The sequence below is a fragment of the Pecten maximus genome, chromosome 16, assembly GCF_902652985.1.
Source record: "Pecten maximus chromosome 16, xPecMax1.1, whole genome shotgun sequence".
NCBI lineage: Eukaryota > Metazoa > Mollusca > Bivalvia > Pectinida > Pectinidae > Pecten > Pecten maximus.
The window spans coordinates 15,719,238-15,730,398 of record NC_047030.1 but is presented as its reverse complement, the minus strand read 5'-3'; the positions used below and the strand labels follow the sequence as shown (position 1 = coordinate 15,730,398).

Here is an 11,161-nt window from a genome sequence, read left to right as displayed (position 1 = left end):
AGAGGTCCTTGATTAATGTCATGGTCATGAATAATTAATGCTACATATCTGTATTAGAGGCAAAGATAAATAGCATTTGGAGACTGGGCCAATTAGCATATATAGCTAGCAATGGTCTCTAAAAGATTATAATTCAAAAACAGCATATCTAAGTGACACATCCATTTTCTGTCTGATTTGTGTTGCACTTGATAATGTCAAAAACGTAATTAGGGTTACATAATGACACGTTATCTGAAAAGATTTAAACCTTGAAAATTACCACACTGATAGATAGGTGGAGCTGGTGATTAGTCCGGAATCAGTCAATAATAACTGTGACGCAAACTGATTGGATTTTTTTCACTTGTTTTAAATGTGATTACAGATCAGAAAAGAAAATGCTGACACGTTGTCAGTCTGCATGTTGTATTCAGGTTTTTAATTGATTATAAATTTGTGGTTATTTTGAACTCTCTCCCTCTCTCTCTCTCTATTTATATATATATATATTTCCTAGTTTAGTCAGAATTTCTGAAATAGTTTGTTGTTTGTTAGCATATTCAAATACTAAACCAGAGTTCTTAGGGATTACATATGGTTGTCAAAGAATTTATTGTAGTTTTCATTACACTGTGTTCATATTGTTCGGATGAAGAATGATGATCAATGACACTTATCATGCCATGAATATCTGACAAAGAAGCGGTAAAGCGCCATCACAGAGCCATGAATACGTCATCGATTTCTAACCTTTATTATACAGACTAAGACCATCATAAAAAGGGTTTATTTTCAAATTCCACAATATGTTGTGTCAATTTCAACATTATTCGTCACAGAACATTAATCTCCGGTATTCCTCAGAGAAACATGAATCTTTTAACTGTCAATATCTTTTTGTTGTTGCAGGTCAATCTAGAAGTGTCATGACTGGCTGATCGCTCACAGATTAGAGATGAGAAGATTATCGAGGCATCTATAACCCCACACCTAGTTCTACTGTAAGTCTACAAACCCTTTGTCTCTCTCTTAAATTATGTTTCTAGGTTTTAAGTCAGTTGTATGTGTATGGATTTCAGACGCACTATTGAGGAATTGAATTACATGACCAGCATGAAACATCTCAAATGACACATTTTTGTTTATACAACGGGACCACCAAACAAATAATTGAATACCCTAAAACGATTTCCATTTAATTGGAATTAAATCGTGCTTAAAGTCATCTTCTGTGCTTGAATGCCTCCATTTGTTAAGAGAACTGACAACATTTTAGAGTTTTATTTAGAACTGTTGTAGTTGGTATTAGTGTAGTCTCTAACTTAAGTCTATATGATGGTTTTCGGAGGTGTGGTTCTGTACAAATGTGGACGTTTCAAGTTTATAGAATTTCCCCATACAGTGTTAGAGCATATGTGTGTGACAATGACTTTTTTAAGGTTCAATACAGTCATCCTGTCTATAAAGGCCACTCAATGGAACAGAGAAAAGTGACCTTTGTATGCAAGTGGTCTTTATATAGAGGTGCATAAACAGTCAGTCAAACCTGTCTGTTAGACAGCTGACCTTTATAGAGAGGTTCATAAACTGCCAGTCAAACCTGTCTGTTAGACAGCTGACCTTTATAGAGAGGTTCATAAACTGCCAGTCAAACCTGCCTGTTAGACAGCTGACCTTTATAGAGAGGTTCATAAACAGTCAGTCAAACCTGTTTGTTAGACAGCTGACCTTTATAGAGAGGTTCATAAACTGTCAGTCAAACCTGTCTGTTAGACAGCTGACCTTTATAGAGAGGTTCATAAACTGCCAGTCAAACCTGCCTGTTAGACAGCTGACCTTTATAGAGAGGTTCATAAACTGCCAGTCAAACCTGCCTGTTAGACAGCTGACCTTTATAGAGAGGTTCATAAACAGTCAGTCAAACCTGTTTGTTAGACAGCTGACCTTTATAGAGAGGTTCATAAACTGTCAGTCAAACCTGTCTATAAAGGTCAATGAAAGGAGCAGAGAAAAGTAGCTCAAACAAGCGGTAGTCTTTGATATAAAGTGTCCATTACAATACATAGGGAAGCATAGAAATGACATTCATAGACAGATTTTTGTCATAAAGTGGTGACCTTAAGGGCAAGTTGGGCTATGATTAACTACTACCTAGCATCAACATGAGGTACAACCCAGGTACTTATACTTCACCAAGGGAAATAACCCTAAAAGTTATGTTGTGTCATTGTCTGATTGGAAGAAATGAAACTGACGCAGTGTTACGTTGTAGTTATTCTATACCATTATAACAGAAACTATTATTAATTTTATTGAATTAATTCAATGTCTGCATGGAATCGAACCTGGGACCACTGGCTTACTGCCCTTAGGTTCAACAAATTGAGGTAAAGTGAAGTGCTCAGCAGAGTAGTATTTACAAGGGTTACACTCAGACTGTTAACTGATGTGTTTGTTGAGAAAGGATTACGATTTAACATGAGATATCACCAGTTTATTTCTACAGGCATCATTGAGGGTGTGCACTTAAATGTACATCTTTCTGTCACTTTCCAGGAATCAGATTAAAATTCGGTATGACTGCTCATTATTCTGTGCTGTTTTATGCCAAATAATTAAGCTTTGCAGGAAAACCTGCAATTTTTTAACAAAATATTTATCTTAAAAAGGTCAAAATATTCCCAATCTTCACTTTGTAACCACAATATTGCATTACAAGTCATGAATCATGCATGGTGTACCTTTGTATAATTGTATTCACATGTTCGAAATTCAAAAATGATTGGTGCGTCTAGGAAGTAAATTAAGTTAAAAATTTCTCCTGGTACCAGCACTCCAGTATTAAGATATGGCTTGTGTAGCTGTAAACAGTATTTAGATATTCTAAATGTTGGCAAATTTTCTTCAGTTTCTATAGTTTCTACTGATGTAGAAATCGGCTAGAGGTCACGGACCAGATGTCAGCTGGTCACGTCTGTTTTCATATGTCTGTATGAAAAAATGAACTAAATGATCCTGAAACATATGCTGGAAGTTTTTGGTTGGGATAGTATTTGTTCAAACAGAACTTCTACATTGCATCTGAATTCTATAAAACAATCTCGAAGTATAGAGCCAACGCCGTACTTCTGGTTAATGTTTGGTAGGTTCCGAAATCCCGGCTTGGAAACCAATTAGTATGCAGGGCGATTGAGAATGTGGGTAAATATAAATCGTAAGAAATCAATCGCTTGTTGCGATTGATTTCTTACGATGAATTCTATAAACTGACATCTAAATAATCTGAACACCTGTGTATACTGTACTGTATCGTGTTTTACCGGAGGTGGAGGTATAAATGAATTTTTACGACAAATGTAATTCAATCGTCATGTAAAATGTCGACAGTGAAAATCAACTAAAGTACGCCTGCACTGTTTCTGTAGAACTTATCTATTGAATATAAGCATACAAAAATTGCTGTTTTATTTTTTCAGGGCAAAGTTTAAGTACTCTTGTGGGATATTTTTTCTGTACGTTTTATAGAATTTGAAAGTATTTCACAATAACTTGGCAACTATTTTGACAATTTTGTGTGAACACATCCTTCTAGACTCCATGTAAATATTCAGTAGCGGACAGGTAGCTATTGATCTCACACAGAACACACTTATTTTCAAAGAAGCAAACAAATGATCTATTCTGAAGAGATTCAATTCTTCGAATTAATTCATGCATAATAACATAGGATGTTTAAGTAGTTATTTACATTGTGTTCCTGACGGGGTCCAAAATGATATAAATGTTTTAAGTATAGTGCTACATTGTGCGATTCCTACAAGCAATATAATGATACAGACTGTTTGAACAGTATAATACGTTGTGTTGCCACTCGATAACTCACTGATAGAGGATGTTTAAACAGTCGAGATTGGATAAGTGGTAAGTTGAAGAATTGACACTAACTCTTCTGCTTTGAAGGCAGAAAAGAATGGTTTTCCATATACATCGTGTCATAATGAAAAAGTCAGATTTGGAAGAAATGATTAAATTAGGATCCTTTTCAGGTCTCCATTCAGTGCTTTGAGCCCGAGATAAGATTGGAAGGAAATCAGCTTTTTCTGTTAACATCTGAAACATTTATGACCATTATTTAGAAAATATCTTTATATGTTATCAGTAAATGTTTACCTTGCAAATCTTTCCCTCTAACCTGAGAAAGTTTACCATGTTTGTTTTGCTTTTGGCCATTATCAACAATGCGAGCACCAATACTGTAGGCACTATAGTTGGTGTGACTTAATAGACAGTCACGAGATAATTACCATTCTCTTCAGGCCTTATCACATACTGTTCTGTCAACTTTTCACAGTGATGTTTATAAACATAATAACACTACACTGTGAACTTCACTGTGTATAACACCAGGGTACAAATGTTATATTAGCTTCTGATAACAGATTAAAACTAGAATTTTCAAAATATATGTATCTTCATAAATATATAAAAAATATCAAAACATATAAAGTCTTGTCTTCTTAAGATTCCATAGAGACAGATTTTGGTGTTAATTTATTTTTAGATCCATGATGAAATAATTAACAATTAACAATTAAATACATGTAATGTGTCATTATGCCTTATGATATTTTAAAATAAAACTAAAGGGGGAAAAACACAAAAACAAAAGATTGTATTCACTGCAACAATAAGCCAGACACAATATGTACATGATTTCAGGACAACTTGTTGCCAAAGCAAGCTGAAAGCACTGCAGGGGAAATAGAACGGTAGGGTTGGATGACAAGTGATTTGGGGTTACAGTGGGGGTAGGGTGGATGACAAGGGTTAGGGGTTATAGTGGGGGTAGGGTGGGTGACAAGGGTTAGGGGTTATAGTGGGGAGGTAGGGTGGGTGACAAGGGTTAGGGGTTATAGTGGGGGTAGGGTGGGTGACAAGGGTTAGGGGTTATAGTGGGGAGGTAGGGTTGGTGACAAGGGTTAGGGGTTATAGTGGGGGTAGGGTGGGTGACAAGGGTTAGGGGTTATAGTGGGGGTAGGGTGGGTGACAAGGGTTAGGGGTTATAGTGGGGGTAGGGTGGGTGACAAGGGTTAGGGGTTATAGTGGGGGTAGGGTGGGTGACAAGGGTTAGGGGTTATAATGGGGGTAGGGTGGGTGACAAGGGGGTGGTGTTAGAGTACAGACAGACTCTATGGAACTTCTCTGTGTGTTTGGTGGGGTAGTGAGGGATGACAGGGGGTTGTGTTAGATTACAGACAGACTCTATGGACCTTCTCTGTGTGTTTGGTGGGGTAGTGAGGGATGACAAGGGGTTGTGTTAGATTACAGACAGACTCTATGGAACTTCTCTGTGTGTTTGGTGGGGTAGTGAGAGATGACAAGGGGTTGTGTTAGATTACAGACAGACTCTATGGAACTTATCTGTGTGTTTGGTGGGGTAGTGAGGGATGATGGGGTTGTGTTAGAGTACAGACAGACTCTATGGAACTTCTCTGTGTGTTTGGTGGGGTAGTGAGGGATGACAGGGGGTTGTGTTAGAGTACAGACAGACTCTATGGAACTTCTCTGTGTGTTTGGTGGGGTAGTGAGGGATGACAGAGGGTTGTGTTAGAGTACAGACTCTACGGAACTTCTCTGTGTGTTTGGTGGGGTAGTGAGGGATGACAGGGGGTTGTGTTAGAGTACAGACAGACTCTATGGAACTTCTCTGTGTGTTTGGTGGGGTAGTGAGGGATGACAGGGGGGTTGTGTTAGAGTACAGACTCTACGGAACTTCTCTGTGTGTTTGGTGGGGTAGTGAGGGATGACAGGGGGTTGTGTTAGAGTACAGACTCTACGGAACTTCTCTGTGTGTTTGGTGGGGTAGTGAGAGATGACAGGGGGTTGTGTTAGAGTACAGACTCTATGGAACTTCTCTGTGTGTTTGGTGGGGTAGTGAGAGATGACAGGGGGTTGTGTTAGAGTACAGACAGACTCTATGGAACTTCTCTGTGTGTTTGGTGGGGTAGTGAGAGATGACAGGGGGTTGTGTTAGAGTACAGACTCTACGGAACTTCTCTGTGTGTTTGGTGGGGTAGTGAGGGATGATGGGGTTGTGTTAGAGTACAGACAGACTCTATGGAACTTCTCTGTGTGTTTGGTGGGGTAGTGAGAGATGACAGGGGGTTGTGTTAGAGTACAGACTCTACGGAACTTCTCTGTGTGTTTGGTGGGGTAGTGAGGGATGACAGGGGGTTGTGTTAGAGTACAGACTCTACGGAACTTCTCTGTGTGTTTGGTGGGGTAGTGAGAGATGACAGGGGTTGTGTTAGAGTACAGACTCTACGGAACTTCTCTGTGTGTTTGGTGGGGTAGTGAGAGATGACAGGGGGTTGTGTTAGAGTACAGACTCTACGGAACTTCTCTGTGTGTTTGGTGGGGTAGTGAGGGATGATGGGGTTGTGTTAGAGTACAGACAGACTCTATGGAACTTCTCTGTGTGTTTGGTGGGGTAGTGAGAGATGACAGGGGGTTGTGTTAGAGTACAGACTCTACGGAACTTCTCTGTGTGTTTGGTGGGGTAGTGAGGGATGATGGGGTTGTGTTAGAGTACAGACAGACTCTATGGAACTTCTCTGTGTGTTTGGTGGGGTAGTGAGAGATGACAGGGGGTTGTGTTAGAGTACAGACTCTATGGAACTTCTCTGTGTGTTTGGTGGGGTAGTGAGGGATGACAGGGGGTTGTGTTAGAGTACAGACAGACTCTATGGACCTTATCTGTGTGTTTGGTGGGGTAGTGAGAGATGACAGGGGGTTGTGTTAGAGTACAGACTCTATGGAACTTCTCTGTGTGTTTGGTGGGGTAGTGAGGGATGATGGGGTTGTGTTAGAGTACAGACAGACTCTATGGAACTTCTCTGTGTGTTTGGTGGGGTAGTGAGAGATGACAGGGGGTTGTGTTAGAGTACAGACTCTACGGAACTTCTCTGTGTGTTTGGTGGGGTAGTGAGGGATGACAGGGGGTTGTGTTAGATTACAGACAGACTCTATGGAACTTCTCTGTGTGTTTGGTGGGGTAGTGAGAGATGACAGGGGGTTGTGTTAGAGTACAGACTCTACGGAACTTCTCTGTGTTTGGTGGGGTAGTGAGGGATGACAGGGGGTTGTGTTAGAGTACAGACTCTATGGAACTTCTCTGTGTTTGGTGGGGTAGTGAGGGATGACAGGGGGTTGTGTTAGAGTACAGACTCTATGGAACTTCTCTGTGTGTTTGGTGAGGTAGTGAGGGATGACAGGGGGTTGTGTTAGAGTACAGACTCTACGGAACTTCTCTGTGTGTTTGGTGGGGTAGTGAGGGATGACAGGGGGTTGTGTTAGAGTACAGACAGACTCTATGGACCTTCTCTGTGTGTTTGGTGGGGTAGTGAGGGATGACAGGGGGTTGTGTTAGAGTACAGACTCTATGGAACTTCTCTGTGTGTTTGGTGGGGTAGTGAGGGATGACAGGGGGTTGTGTTAGAGTACAGACTCTATGGAACTTCTCTGTGTTTGGTGGGGTAGTGAGGGATGACAGGGGGTTGTGTTAGAGTACAGACTCTATGGAACTTCTCTGTGTGTTTGGTGGGGTAGTGAGGGATGACAGGGGGTTGTGTTAGAGTACAGACTCTACGGAACTTCTCTGTGTGTTTGGTGGGGTAGTGAGGGATGACAGGGGGTAACATAGTGTTATTGTAATAGATAACAATTACATATATTGATGACAATACCGATGTGAAGTTTAATTATATAGTGCTACCATGAGGTATTGTATTTTAAAAGCTTTGCTACTTCACTTGTCCACTCTCTCGAGTACAAACTTGTAAAGGTTGAGTAAGGACGACATCTTAATAATATCAGATACACTCCGTAATATATATATAGTACAATATATCTGGTAATGTATGGTGAAAGAACATTAAAAATGGTGGCAGGTAGACTTAATGGTATAGCTAAATAATGACAGACTCACACATGAAACCTAGGTTCAAGTAGCTTTAAGCAAACATGAGGGGCCAGATACTCTCTGTAAGGGCTATTTTAATGAGATCCGAGTCCCAGTTGTCCCAGATGAGTGACATATCATTTTCAAGATTGGAGATCTCAACTACAGTCTCAATATAACCATATTGTCAGATTAACAGGTCATAAACTCGTTAATTCAAAATAATTTTTCAATAACTATTTTGAATTTTTTGAATTTTTTTATGTTAAATTCAAGCATTTTCATGACAAAACCCATGAAATTTTTCAACATCGTTCTGAAAATATAATAAATTTTAAAGAGTTTGACATTGAGATAACCAGACTAACAGGCCTGAGTATGTCAGTTATAATTGACTGACAAGGTCAATAAGTATAAGTAACATGTGTTAGGTACAGTGTAATGTAGAGGTGGCCGTTATAGGATAATTATACTTACCTAGTACAACTTTGTACTGTAACATATTGTACACTGCACCAACTTTTAAGGTCATCTACAAAATGATACCTGTTTAGGATTACATTCAGAAATAAAGACATATAACTTGAATTAGCTATTTTGATGTTTAATTCCTTGAAATTGTATATCTATTTACCAGCAATTATAAGAATTTATCACAGGTGTTTCGTACACATACAATCTCATTCACAGTATTTAGGCTACTTGGGAATCTGCAATATGATACATCATGACTCAATTAGGGACAAACAAAACCTGAAATGTTTTTAAAATTAAAAAAAAAAAATGAAACTTAAAAACAGACCTGTATACTAACAAGTGTTTGCACAATATGTACAAATTTATGGTAGATCTTGAGCATTTATGTAGCATTTAAACTATTTTAGTCTGTCAATTCTTGGATTATGTATCAGTTATTACCGTTATATTTTAAATGTGCCTAGGAATAGTTGTCTTCACTTTAGATGGAATTTCCCTTCAGCTTGAACTTTGGGTCAGAGATACACGATATGTAAAGCATGTAGGTAATTGTAGATACATAATCAAGTCTAAGTAAACATCAAACCAAGTAATGAGTTAAAAAGATCTAATCGAAATATTTCACCAAAACTTTCTTATTGTTAAGATGCTTAAATTACAGATCGTAAATTGTGGATTGGACAAGAAAAAGAATATGGAGAGTTTATAGTGGATGGAAACTGAGTTAAGGCTGCATTTTACTAACTGTTTGATAAATTAACATCTGCACAAACTGGATTTTTTTTTACATAATTGGTTAATTAAAAAACCTTATGATTTATGTTGAACACTTAGGCATCAAAAACACCTTCCAAAATTGGCAGTTACCTTCCACAATGGGAAGTATTGGTATAGGAATGTAGTATCGGTATAGTTATATATAAAACAGTAAACCTATATGGCTGTCCAGAGACTGACCTGACAGTTGGGGTGAGACATTTGGCTGTCCAGAGACTGACCTGACAGTTGGGGTGAGACATTTGGCTGTCCAGAGACTGACCTGACAGTTGGGGTGAGACATTTGGCTGTCCAGAGACTGACCTGACAGTTGGGGTGAGACATTTGGCTGTCCAGAGACTGACCTGACAGTTGGGGTGAGACATTTGGCTGTCCAGAGACTGACCTGACAGTTGGGATGAGACATTTGGCTGTCCAGAGACTGACCTGACAGTTGGGGTGAGACATTTGGCTGTCCAGAGACTGACCTGACAGTTGGGGTGAGACATTTGGCTGTCCAGAGACTGACCTGACAGTTGGGGTGAGACATTTGGCTGTCCAGAGACTAACCTGACAGTTGAGGTGAGACATTTGGCTGTCCAGAGACTGACCTGACAGTTGGGGTGAGACATTTGGCTGTCCAGAGACTGACCTGACAGTTGGGGTGAGACATTTGGCTGTCCAGAGACTGACCTGACAGTTGGGGTGAGACATTTGGCTGTCCAGAGACTGACCTGACAGTTGGGGTGAGACATTTGGCTGTCCAGATGTAAGATTATTGGTCATTTAGTGAAAGGTCACGGGGTCATGGCATGGTATGGTGTGATATATCAGAGAGCTACATGGTTAGAAGTCAGGATCAGAGAGACACAGGATAGTTCATTAGGATCAGAGAGACACAGGATAGTTCATTAGGATCAGAGAGACACAGGATAGTTCATTAGGATCGGAGAGACACAGGATGGTTTGTTACGATCAGAGAGACACAGGATAGTTTGTTAGGATCAGAGAGACACAGGATGGTTCATTAGGATCAGAGAGACACAGGATAGTTCATTAGGATCAGAGAGACACAGGATAGTTCATTTAAAGATCAGAGAGACACAGGATGGTTCGTTAGGATCAGAGAGACACAGGATAGTTTGTTAGGATCAGAGAGACACAGGATGGTTCGTTAGGATCAGAGAGACACAGGATAGTTTGTTAGGATCGGAGAGACACAGGATAGTTTGTTAGGATCAGAGAGACACAGGATAGTTTGTTAGGATCAGAGAGACACAGGATAGTTTGTTAGGATCAGAGAGACACAGGATAGTTTGTTAGGATCAGAGAGACACAGGATAGTTTGTTAGGATCTTACACATATAATATATGTGCTTTGAATTCACCAAAAAAGACCTACATCACTAGAAGTTGGTTGTCATTCCGAGTCAGCTGAACTCTTTAATCTTTGTAACCTGTGTTATTCCCGTGTGGGTGACGCTACAATCCTCGGCATCAAACCTTCCCCTGGAAGCTTGTTATAGGTGGTTTTCTAACTGAACTTTATAATTTATCTTGACAGAAAGTCTCAATGAATTTAAGGAATATTGTATCATATCTGAGACCAGTGCATCTGTCCTTGGAAACACAAGAGGTGACAGTCCATGTTTGGACCACAGAGGTTATCCAGGCAAATTTGACCTAGTTTATGGAGATAAAGTGTGGGAGATGAAAAGCCTGCCTTGTGTAATACTCACAGCTTTAGATAAGACAATCAAACAAATAGAGATATGTCAAACAACAGCCAATTATCATGTGTACACTTCCCTATCACAATTTCTATTTGTCCAGGCAATTTGTGTATAATTACTCCTACATGAAGTAGCCAGGTATAAAATGGCTTCTGATAAGTGCACCATTCCCAGGGGGTATTGTATAAATGTATCAATTTGTGAGATCATCACTTCACTGATGTCATGAATATTCATAAACCGGACATTAGCC

The 11,161-nt window shown here is 39.6% G+C and overlaps 1 protein-coding gene across 1 annotated transcript in view; it reads left to right on the top strand.

The window, feature by feature from the left end:
* The first annotated feature begins 889 nt into the window (after positions 1-889).
* LOC117344629 (D-glucuronyl C5-epimerase-like) overlaps positions 890-11,161 on the top strand; it is a 35,334-nt gene continuing 25,062 nt past the window's right edge. The window contains exon 1 of the mRNA XM_033907456.1: positions 890-983. The gene's annotated coding sequence lies outside the window, so the exon portion shown is untranslated. The remainder of the gene's footprint in view (positions 984-11,161) is intronic.